At 41.4% G+C, this 11,608-nt stretch overlaps 1 long non-coding RNA gene across 1 annotated transcript; it reads right to left on the reverse strand.

The window, feature by feature from the left end:
- Nucleotides 1–358: 358 nt before the first annotated feature.
- LOC129827262 (uncharacterized) lies at nucleotides 359–10,217 on the reverse strand. Its single transcript, XR_008755095.1, has 4 exons — nucleotides 10,076–10,217; nucleotides 4,169–4,282; nucleotides 2,146–2,261; nucleotides 359–1,005 (listed from the first exon to the last, which is right to left on the reverse strand). It is a non-coding gene; the product is annotated as an uncharacterized LOC129827262 (long non-coding RNA).
- Between the last annotated feature and the right edge of the window lie 1,391 nt (nucleotides 10,218–11,608).

Genomic DNA, 11,608 nt, shown 5'->3' on the forward strand with positions numbered 1-11,608 from the left:
CTTCCGGTAAGTGGGAGAGCACAGCGTTGTGGAGTGGATTAAGGAGAATTGGATAAGGGTGAGGACAAACAGTAATAGCTGTATTTAGCTTTTTTTCCCACCACGGCGGAGGCCCTGATCGGTTTGGACTCTGAAGTCTGTCATATCTTGCCCAAATTAATCGTTGAATATGTGTAATTCTGGGTCCATCAGTATTCATGTATTTAGATTTTTTGTATTATCAATTGTTCACACTTCCTAGTTGATTAGGTACATACTGTATAATCAAATTATCACTTTTTGTATAAAAAATAATACAATCAATTCTAATTCCACAGATCAATTTTTTTATCAAATCAAATTTATTTATATAGCCCTTCGTACGTCAGCTGATATCTCAAAGTGCTGTACAGAAACCCAGCCTAAACCCCAAACAGCAAGCAATGCAGGTGTAGAAACACGGTGGCTAGGAAAAACTCCCTAGAAAGGCCAAAACCTAGGAAGAAACCTAGAGAGGAACCAGGCTATGAGGGGTGGCCAGTTCTCTTCTGGCTGTGCCGGGTGGAGATTATAACAGAACATGGCCAAGATGTTCAAATGTTCATAAATGACCAGCATGGTCAAATAATAATAATCACAGTGGTTGTCGAGTGTGCAGCACCTCAGGAGTATACATCTGAGACCTGATTTCAAAATAATGCATTGAATTTGTGTGACTCTGAAAAGGATGTCACGATTATACAAATTCAATCTCCATCTGAAGAGTTAGGTTTCCAAGTTGTAGAAAACACCATAGCTATCACTTTAATAAAACTGTAATAACACACTCTTGCTTTTAGAGATGGGTCATCATGACTGAGTACTGTACCGCTCTCTCAACCCCTCATTTCCTGTAACACACTGTTGGAGAGAGGCAGCCACTCTACTGTAGATGGCACTGTTAACCTTGACTTGTTCTGACTGGCCACCAATTGAGAGGAAGTGCAAGAGGGAGCAAGAATCTGGGCCTCATTACCGCATCCAGCCCTAGAGGGAGAAATAAATTAAAGTAATAAAGAATAATAATAATAATAACAAAGATTATCTGCGTCATCACAGTTATGCTAACAGCACTAATAGAATTTGGAGGGGGCTAACGGCCGAAATAAATACCCGTCGGCTTCAATCACACAGACCACTATAGATAGGCGTTTTTTTTTCACGTGGGGAGTTTTTTCCCTCTTTTTCTTCCCCCATTTTTCACAGAAGTGTAAGGGAGTCTGGGAATAGGGGTGGGGTGGGTTGTGGGTTAGGGAAGGAGCGAAAAGCAAGTATGTTATTGTAACAGAGTTGATAGGGGAGTCAAGCGGAGGGCAGTGGGCCGATCGCACGCTACGCTGTGATTCACAGAGGAGGCCTGAACACGAACCCTGGTCCCCTCTTTTCAGAAAAAAGCATTAGTCAGCTTAGAGCTGGAGGATAATGGGAAGGAAAACTAAAAGGAAGTGGGTCACCTCACCTCATGGAGTGTGGGTGATTCCATCCTCACACACACGCACACGCACATGCACACGCGTGCGCACACACACCAGCATGACCACATTAAACAGTACATTTGTGTACCTCCAAGACGTATGGCATTAATGGTCTAGTTACTCTACGTAAATTCTCCTAACCTTTGTTGTTAGTTCTCCAAACCTGCAATGTAAATTCTCCTAACCTTTATGGTTACGGTGCACAAAGTAGGAAGTATGATACGTTATGCAATCCAATTTGTATGATACATACGAATTTCAATTTGTATGATATTGTACGATCGGGTAAGAAATATCATACTGTCTGTTCTCCAATTCGTATTATATTGTACGACTGCTATTCCATTCGTAACGTATAATATAATACAAAAACAATTATGTTCCAAATCATACCAATTGCCCTGAGACCACGTTGCATACACCTGCACACACAGTGTCAAAGCAGACACAACATTTTACCTCAGAGACTACTAAACCTGGTTGTAGTATCTGGGATCTACATCTGTTTATATTAGTTACTATGCTGTTACTAAGCGGTGATGTATTACGACAGTGTTACGTTACTACACCTAGGTGAACCTTAATGAAACCTCTTTTTAGGTTGCATGCAAACGGGGTGATGACTTCATATTCTTCTGGGATATTGCTTTACCTCCTAGAAGGGCCAGTTCTCCTGGGCCCTCAGTGTCAGCTCATGAATGACTCGGGTTTGGAGTCGTCACTGCATTCTTCTCCATATACTGAGGGTTAATGACTGGCCACCCCGCCCTAATAAAAGACAGGTGTGAGAGATATGGGAGGGAGGAAAGGAGCGAAAGAGAAAGAGAGTAACAAAAAAGGAGCATGGTCATTAGAATGACTTTATAATAAAGAGATGAATATCTGGCTCCATTTTCATGACTGGATTATGCAATTAAGCATGATGAAGTATGTTTGAATAAAATATTTGAAAATGAAAAGCACAGAAGCCGGCAGCAATGGGGGAAATCAGTAATACTAAAACACAACGTACCTACATCATGTTCTTATCTATACTGAACAAAAATATGAACACAAATGCAACAATTTCTAAGATTTTACTGAGTTAAAGTTCATATAAGGAAATCAGTCAATTGAAATGAATTTCACATGACTGGTCAGGGGGAGCCAGGCCCAGCCAAACAGAATGAGTTTTTCCACACAAAATTGCTTTATTACAGACAGAAATACTCCTCAGCACCTTGCCCACCAACCCCCCTCAGACGATCCCGAAGGTGAAGAAGCCGGATGTGGAGGTCCTGGGCTGGCGTGGTTACACGAGGTCTGCGGTTGTGAGGGAGGTTGGACGTACTGCTAAATTCTCTAAAACAACATTGGAGGCAGCTTATGATAGAGAAATTAACCTTCAATTCTCTGGCAATAGCTCTGGTGGACATTCCTGCAGTCAGCATGCTAATTGCACGCTCCCTCAACACTTGAGACATCTGTGGCATTGTGTTGTGTGATAAAACGGCACATTTTAAATTGGTATTTTATTGACCCCAGCACAAGGTGTACCTGTGTAATGATCATACTGTTTAATCAGCTTTTTGATGTACCACACCTGTCAGGTGGATGGATTATCTTGGCAAAGGAGACATGCTCAGTAACAGGGATGTAAACAAATGTGTGCACAATTCGAGATAAAAAAAACTTTTTATGGAAAATATCCATGATTTTTTATTTCAGCTCATGAAACATGGGACCAACACTTCACATGTTGCATTTATATTTGTGTTCAGTGTAATTCACTATCCAATTAGGTTTCAACACATAGCACGTCATGAAACATGATGAAGTTAACTATTTTTGCTCATCAGCTATTTCCCTGAACTCAGCTGTAGTCCTAATATTGTCTGTCCAGCATTTGCTTTGGTCTGAATTACTAATCAAGTCCATACACCCTGTGTTTGATGAAAATGTTACCTATTCCCTAAGCATTTTCTCCCCCCCAAAATTCATTGTTTCAGCAACAAAGAAAAAATAAAAGGAGAAGAGAGTGAATGGGCGAAGCACAGATGAGTCAGAGAGACATTTTGTCTTCTTTTTTTTCTTCTTCTCACAATCTGATAACATCCCCAGCTTTTTGGAGGGTTTCCCGTCCATATGACAAATCCCTGCCCTGAGCAAGTCTTTTGTTTTCTTCCCAGGGATGTAAAGACTGTAACTCAATGCGTTTGAAGGAGTGGGAATGAGTGGGCGTCCGTTGGGAGTGAAAGACAACGTGTTGTCCCCTCTGCGGTAGTATGATGTGTTTTTCCAGCAAACCTAATCCTGATTGGGAGAATAACATTGGGAAACATAACCTAACCTTAGCAGCAGACAGACAGCGTAGGCATACTGTAGGACCGGACACCGAAGGAGCCTGGACCAGCAGAGTATGTACATAGCAATTATATCTCTTACCCGCGCAGCAGTCTACATAGCTAAAACACACTCGTAGGGTCACAGCCCATAGGGACGAGGTTTGCCCATTAAAACATAATCAGACAGCGGCGTTTATTTAAGAAGATATAGGATTCTCGCCGCTACTGTTGACTCTTCCTGTCACTGGAGAGCAAAGATAATAATTCAGAACCAAAGAGAAAGAAAGAAAACAATAATCTCTGAAGAGTCAAATTATCAGAGCAGGTCAAGAGTTGTGTGTATGGACATACCTTTATTTGTTTGCTGAGGAAATTGGGATGTGAAACGAACGGGCCCGTCATGTTCAGTTCACTCTTGGCCCTTTTGAATGGAACTGAATGAACCCGAGGTCATACCACAGGAGGCTGCTGAGGGGAGAACGGCTCATTATAATGGCCCGAATGGAGCGAAAGGAATGGCATCAAACACCATGTGTTCGATGTATTTGATGCTATTCCACTAATTCCGCTCCAGCTAAGATGATTAAAACAATGAGTAATAAAACGTTTCTAATCAGCAAATGTCGCTGTGGTTGCAGATCCTAGACAAAGAAAACCCCCTTTTTCCAAACTCTCATTTAGCATTAACCCAACCCGATTTTATTTTGACGAGTGGCTCATATCAGAACCGTTTCTACTCAAAGGTTTCTCACACCTACTCTCTGATAAATAAATCAACAGGAAAGCCAAGCTCTGTAGAAGAGGGAGAGCCAGTGGTCCAAACCTTAGGACAGCCAATCACTGTGTACCGCATGCCATCCTTATCTAGAATAATTCAGATAGCTGATTTGCTTAGTCTAATTGCCCTGTCAGTAAATCTGTGGCCGTCGATTTAGTCAACTGAGTCATTCACAAATCCAGGAATTAGTAACATGTTTAGTAAAATAATGGATACATTGATAATATCTTTATTTGCATGACAATATTTGTTTAGTAAAAATCAGACTGACTATGCAAAGTCTCTAATATACAAACTTTAGTCCTCCCGGCTGTCTCGTCATTGGTCAAAAGGTTGATTAGAGACCCCTATCCATCTACCCCAGAATTCCCGCCCCTCCCCCCACACGACATCAATCAGGTGGACATTTTTTTACCTCTACCCAGTGACCCCCGCTGACCTCTGGAGGCCTCTCTGTCACACTGTGTGATTGGACACAGGAGGAGGGCAGCAAGAAGCTGTGTGTGTGCAGAGATACGCGCAGCAGACACACATACAGGCAGGCACACATTCTCACATGCACACACACACACACACACACACACACACACACACACACACACACACACACACACACACACACACACACACACACACACACACACACACACACACACACACACACACACACACACACACACACACACACACACACACACACACACACACACACACACACACACATTCAAAGCATGCTTGGAGGAGGAACTAAAGCTGCAGAGTTGAATCCTTTTGAGACTATCATTATTTTCACTAGCCACGAGAAGTCAAGACATCCATATGTCTAAAGTGTATTTATGCATAATAATATATATAATATACGGTACCTCATTACTCTCTAATGGATCTTTTGACTGACTGTCTTGACTGACTGTCTTCATCAAGCTGGATCCGATTAGGTTAGCATCTTTGATATGATGAAGCCAAAGACAAAACTGGGTTCAGAATAGCTCTCAGATACTGTTTCTTACCGCTATGTAATATATTGTTTTTGAAGTGAAGTATTCAAATTGAGCAGTGTACGTCTTTGTTGATTATTATTTATTTCCTTGTATATGGTCTGTGCATACTGAATTCAATTATTTTTATGAAATATACCAGAACCTAGTCAAATTCAAGCAGAGTTACTTCCATTGTTTTTCACTGTTCTATCACTTGGCCAAGGGAATGGTGGCATTAAATGGCAGTTCATTTCTTTAATAGTTTATTATTCCAAGCACAAAACTGGCTCATTGCTAAATCTGAGAGCAAATTCTCTATGGCAATGCATATTCATATGTTTAAGGCACAGACATGCATTTTTAATGATCCAGGATTGGAAGGGATGCAATCAGCTCATTAATACTGCGTGCCGTGCCTGTCTCCACCAGATACCACCATGAGACTTTTAATGAAGCACATTCAATTACCCAACAAAGAAGGACTCAATGTGCGAGTGGAAGTGAGACATGCAACAGTATTGCTGAATTTACTCGTTCACTAATCATTTCAAGGGAGCAATTTTCCATTTGATATTTGGCAGAAATCTTAAGGTGGGGGTGGTGGTCCCACCAGTAAAATATTACGGTAATTCAACACAATTATCTGTGGATATTTCTATTTTCAAAGTGCTAGCCTTCTATTTTTAATGTTTGATGATATCCAATGTACTGTCATAAAAGCTGTGATTTCTTCTTCTGTCCATTTGGGATCCATGAGGCACAGGGGAAAGCTGTGCTCATCTTTTCAACCAGAAAGGCACGTAAGATTGATTTATAGTGAGTTTGTAGGGATGAAGTACTGCACAGCACCATCGACTGTCTCCACCTCTAAGTATTCACGGCCATTGTCACAATTGACAATACATTTTCCTCCAGAGAGGGTTAGAGAGTGAGAGAGAGAGAGACAGAGCGAGACCTAGCAAACATAGATGAAATGACCCCCCATTTGTGGTATAGCGCAATGGAAACGCTCATAAAAGTGCAGTGTATCTTAATTCTTATGGCTGCAAGCCCGAAGCCGGGCACAATATGACAGCAGCCACTTCAAGTGCAGGGCACGAAATTCAAAATATAGTTTTTAGAAATATTTAACTTTCACACATTAACAAGTCCAATACAGCATTTCAAAGATAAACATCTTGTGAATCCAGCCAACATGTCCGATTTTTAAAATGTTTTACAGCGAAAACACCACGTATATTTATGTTAGCTCACCACCAAATACAAAAAAGGACAGACATTTTTCACAGCACAGGTAGCATGCACAAAGCCAACCTAACTAACCAAGAACCAACCAAACTAACCAAGAAACAACTTCATCAGATGACAGTCTTATAACATGTTATTCAATAAATCTATGTTTTGTTCGAAAAATGTGCATATTTGAGCTATAAATCAGTTTTACATTGCAGCTACCATCACAGCTACCGTCAGAAATGGCACTGAAGCAGCCAGAGTAATTACAGACACCAACGTCAAATACCTAAATACTCATCATAAAACATTTCTGAAAAATACATGGTGTACAGCAAATGAAAGACAGGCATCTTGTGATTCCAGCCAATATTTCCGATTTCTTAAGTGTTTTACAGCGAAAACACAATATAGCATTATATTAGCTTACCACAATAGCCAGAAACAAAAGCCATTCCCCAGCAGCAAAAGTTAGCGATTGTAACAAACCAGAAAAAGATATATAATTTTTGACTAACCTTGATAAGCTTCATCAGATGACAGTCCTATAACATCAGGTTATACATACACTTATGTTTTGTTCGAAAATGTGCATATTTAGAGCTGAAATCAGTGGTTATACATTGTGCTAACGTAGCATCTTTTTCCCACAACGTCCGGATATTTTTCTGGCGCTCACATATTCTGACCAAATAACTATTCATAAACAAAACAAAAAAATACATGTTGTATAGGAAATGATAGATACACTAGTTCTTAATGCAATCGCCGTGTTAGAATTCTAAAAATAACTTCATTACGATATGCAGTTTACGTTATGGCGAGAGCGTGCCCAAAACATGGCCGCAAACTACTAGTTCACATGTACGACAGATATATGAAATAACATCATAAAATGGGTCCTACTTTTGATGATCTTTCATTCGAATGTTGTACAAGGGGTCCTTTGTCCAGAACAATCGTTGTTTGGATTTAGAATGTCCTCTTCTCCAGTCAATTAGCACGGAAAGCTAGCAAAGTGGCGCTAAGCTCTCCTTCGTGAACAAACGCAGACAACGCAACACGCCTAACGTCCCAATTTTTTTTTCAATAATCTAATAAAGCTATATTGAAAAAACATACTTTACGATGATATTGTCACATGTATCAAATAAAATCAAAGCCGGAGATATTAGTCGTCCATAACGACAGCTTATCAGAAGGCAAATCCAGGTCCCTTCACGCGCTCTCCAGAAAACAGGAAACTGGTGACACGTCATACAAAGAGCTTTTGTTCGACCCCAGATCAAGTTATTCACTCCATTTCTCTCACTGCCTGTCGACAACTAGTGGAAGACGTATGAAGTGCATGAATTGTAATAAATATCAAGGACCTTTATAGGCAGGCCCTAGAAGAAAGCATCGATTTCAGATTTTCCACTTCCTGTCAGGAAGTTTGCTGCAAAATGAGTTCTGTTTTACTCACAGATATAATTCAAACGGTTTTAGAAACTAGAGAGTGTTTTCTATCCAATAGTAATAATAATATGCATATTGTACGAGCAAGAATTGAGCACGAGGCCGTTTGAAATGGGCACCTTTTATCCGGCTACTCAATACTGCCCCTGCAGCCCAAACAGGTTAATTGCCCCAGCTTTGTTGCCTTCTAGTTTATACAGACATGCCTAATTTGACCTTGTACAAAGTTCCCAAGTATTCACCATTTGCTCTAAATGCATAATAGAAGTCCAATTAAAGTGAAAGGATGAAACTTAGCAGAGCTCCACACAGAAGCTATGAGCTGCTAGAAGAGGGAGAGATTTACAACAGTCCAAAACATAGCAAAGTGCTTGACACAATTAATGGACTGTATAATAAACATCTGGATACATTTACTGTCCAAGCTAGCTTTATAAAATCCACTTAAGCCATTTTTAGTGCTGTACTAAAAGCTCATTTTAAGATGATAATGTATACCAAAATCAGTCAAACTTTTACGCTGACAAACAGCAGTCCCAGTATGCTGTCATAACTGACAGGTTTCTAAGATACATATGTCATCTAATCAGAAACAGGACAGGAGCTTGACATGGGATAAAATACACGTATGTCGAATTTCTTTCGACACTTGGTTTTTCAAGACTTAACATTACCCTCGTTCTTATCTCCAAGAGATTCCTATCACTTCGGTTGAATAAATAACATTAACCAGCTTTGAAAGCCAGGTTAGGGGCAGAAGACACATGTCTAAATACAGACCCGGCAGCATTCAAGAGCAGGCAACAGGTAATGGTTGAGGGGTTGTTTATAAATTCTTAATGATTCCCCCCCCCCCCCCCTGTCATTTTGGACAGGGCGTTAGACGAGGGGGTGCCTTCTCTCCTGTTTTCGTGGCAGCAGCGCTAGCTACTCAAACAGATTGCAATTTATTCCTCTGCAGTTTGTCCGTCAAGGCTCGCTCTGACAACATAATCCCAAACTAATCCGCCGTGTTCAGTTTTTCTTGTTGGCTCTCATGCAGAGCGCTCCGCCAAATCCCGCTACCTGTCAAACGGGCCTCGCGCGGGGAGCCCAGATGAGCTGCCAGGCAGGCCCACTGCAGTGACTCCCGAGGGGGGAAAAAGGGAGGGAGGGAGAAAGAGAGCAAGGCATGGTGCCTGGGTAGACTTAACCCCTGCCTCCCTCGCGGTAATCCACTGTAAACAGGCAGAGCCTTAGCAGGGCTAACTGCCCTAATCAAGCGCAGAGCGCGCCCAATTGCTATCATACACAGCACCAGAACTAAAGATTTGAGCAGCCGTCCCAGTGTGTGTGTGTCTGTGAGAGAGAGCGAAGTGTGTGTTGGGGAGGTAGTTGGAAGGGATGGAGAGAGGGCCGCATTGACAGGTCCTAATCCCCAAGAAGAGCAAGAGGTGGCAGGAGAAAGCAAAGCTGGGTGTCCATACACTTGCCAACTGCTGCTGGAACAACTAAGGAAGGTCCTCCTTGAGTGATTTTAGGTGCTTAAGGTATCAATAATGGAAGTGAAAAGGACAACATTGCAGGTGATTAAATTACCCAATAAAAACATATTTGTTGACAATTTAATAGGGAAAAGGGATTTCCTAAATATAATTAATTACACAATCATCTGAGATGTTGTCATCAGAGATACTTTTATTATTATTACTATTATTATTGTTATTATTATTGCCCAGATTATATTTTATATGTTTAAAATATTTCACATATTTCCATTTTCACATTGATATCATGCCAAAGAAAGAAATGAATATTGCAAGTACTCACTCATCATCCATATGCATCGATTAAGGTGGAGGTATGCCTCGACAATTAGCGTAAAATTCCAACGAAGCACAGCACATCCCAAATGAGAAACCTGCAGTCAATACACTAACCAGCCGCTGAGATCGAGCTAGCTCCATTTAAATTTCCCTCACATCCTCCAAGAACATAAAAGGCTTGCCAATAGCCAAAGGCAGAGGAACTAGAACTAAGCCAACCCCCCCCCCCCCCCAACTCTAAAACACTTTGAGAAACTTCTGAGTCGCCGTGTCATGACACAAGCAATAAAACTAATCTCCAGGGTAGGTGTTTTTTTTCTTATTTTTTACCCTTCTAATTTGTAATGAACTGGTTAGGTAGGGTGTTGGAGGGTACGAGGAGGGATTAAAGGAGAAAAAGTCCAACGTACAGTCCCTTTTACTGACAAAGTAAAGAAAAAGGCATTTATTTTGAAGTGAAGCGGTTGGTTGATCACTCGTTAGCAAGGTAGCAAAGGGGGACAGGGACCTTGATTAGTTCTCGTCAGTGGATGTCAGAGAGTCAGGTTGAGTGGACCACATCATCTTCCCTGTCAAATATACAGTCGTTATGCAGTCATTGCATAACCATAGAATTAGGAATTAGAATACTATAGTACTATTTATGGTCTTAACCTTAGTAGAGATAGTGGCATGATATGGTATTCTGTATGAGCTTCTTATTTCTTGTTCTCAATTTGGTTGTTTGTTATTTTAACTTGCATTGGCCTAATTCATCCCTTTCAGAACAACTTTTATCTGTAGAGGGTGCTAACTGACTAAGGACACTGATGTGGTATACGGGTGCATGTCTTTTCACAGCAAGTGCAACTCTGGGGGTGTGTGCGGGGAGCATGAGGTCGCACATGAAGGTTTGGTATAGAAGTCCGGGTCTGGCTTCTGTGACTTGTCAGTCTCTCTCGTTCCATCTCCCCCTTCTCCAGGACTGTGGGAAAACTATGGGCAAATATTTTTTTCAAAGCTTGAGATAACATCGACTCACAGGGGCGGAGCTTCCAAGGGTGTAGAGATGGACGGGAGGGGTGGTGGAACCGCAGGGAAACGCAAACATGACATGTCGTTGATAAGCGTCCTCCAGTGGGTTAACACCAGAGCTTGTACCGAGTATTGCACTGAGAAGCCCACTTAGGAAGCCCTGGCATGTCCCCGATAGCAAAAGATTTAGCGCTCACACACACCACTATTGCACACGACAGGATGGGAGGGTGCTATGGGGTGGTATCAGAGGCACAAAGAAATATGGACACTCACAATGGGCACGCAACGTGTACTGCACTAACTCAGATGACAGACGATTGGTTAAAATAAATGGATTGAGAGAAATGGTTGGAGAGTTATTTATCCAGTGGAACCCAGAAAGTGTTCTTCAATGGATGCTTCGCTAACATCAGATATTTACAGTGCGGTGGCCCTCAGGGCAGTTGCCTTGGGCCGTTAATCTTGTCTATTTTTACAAATTATTTGCCACTGGTCTTACACAGAGCTAGAATGACTATAT

Source organism: Salvelinus fontinalis, chromosome 29 (assembly GCF_029448725.1).
Source record: "Salvelinus fontinalis isolate EN_2023a chromosome 29, ASM2944872v1, whole genome shotgun sequence".
NCBI lineage: Eukaryota > Metazoa > Chordata > Actinopteri > Salmoniformes > Salmonidae > Salvelinus > Salvelinus fontinalis.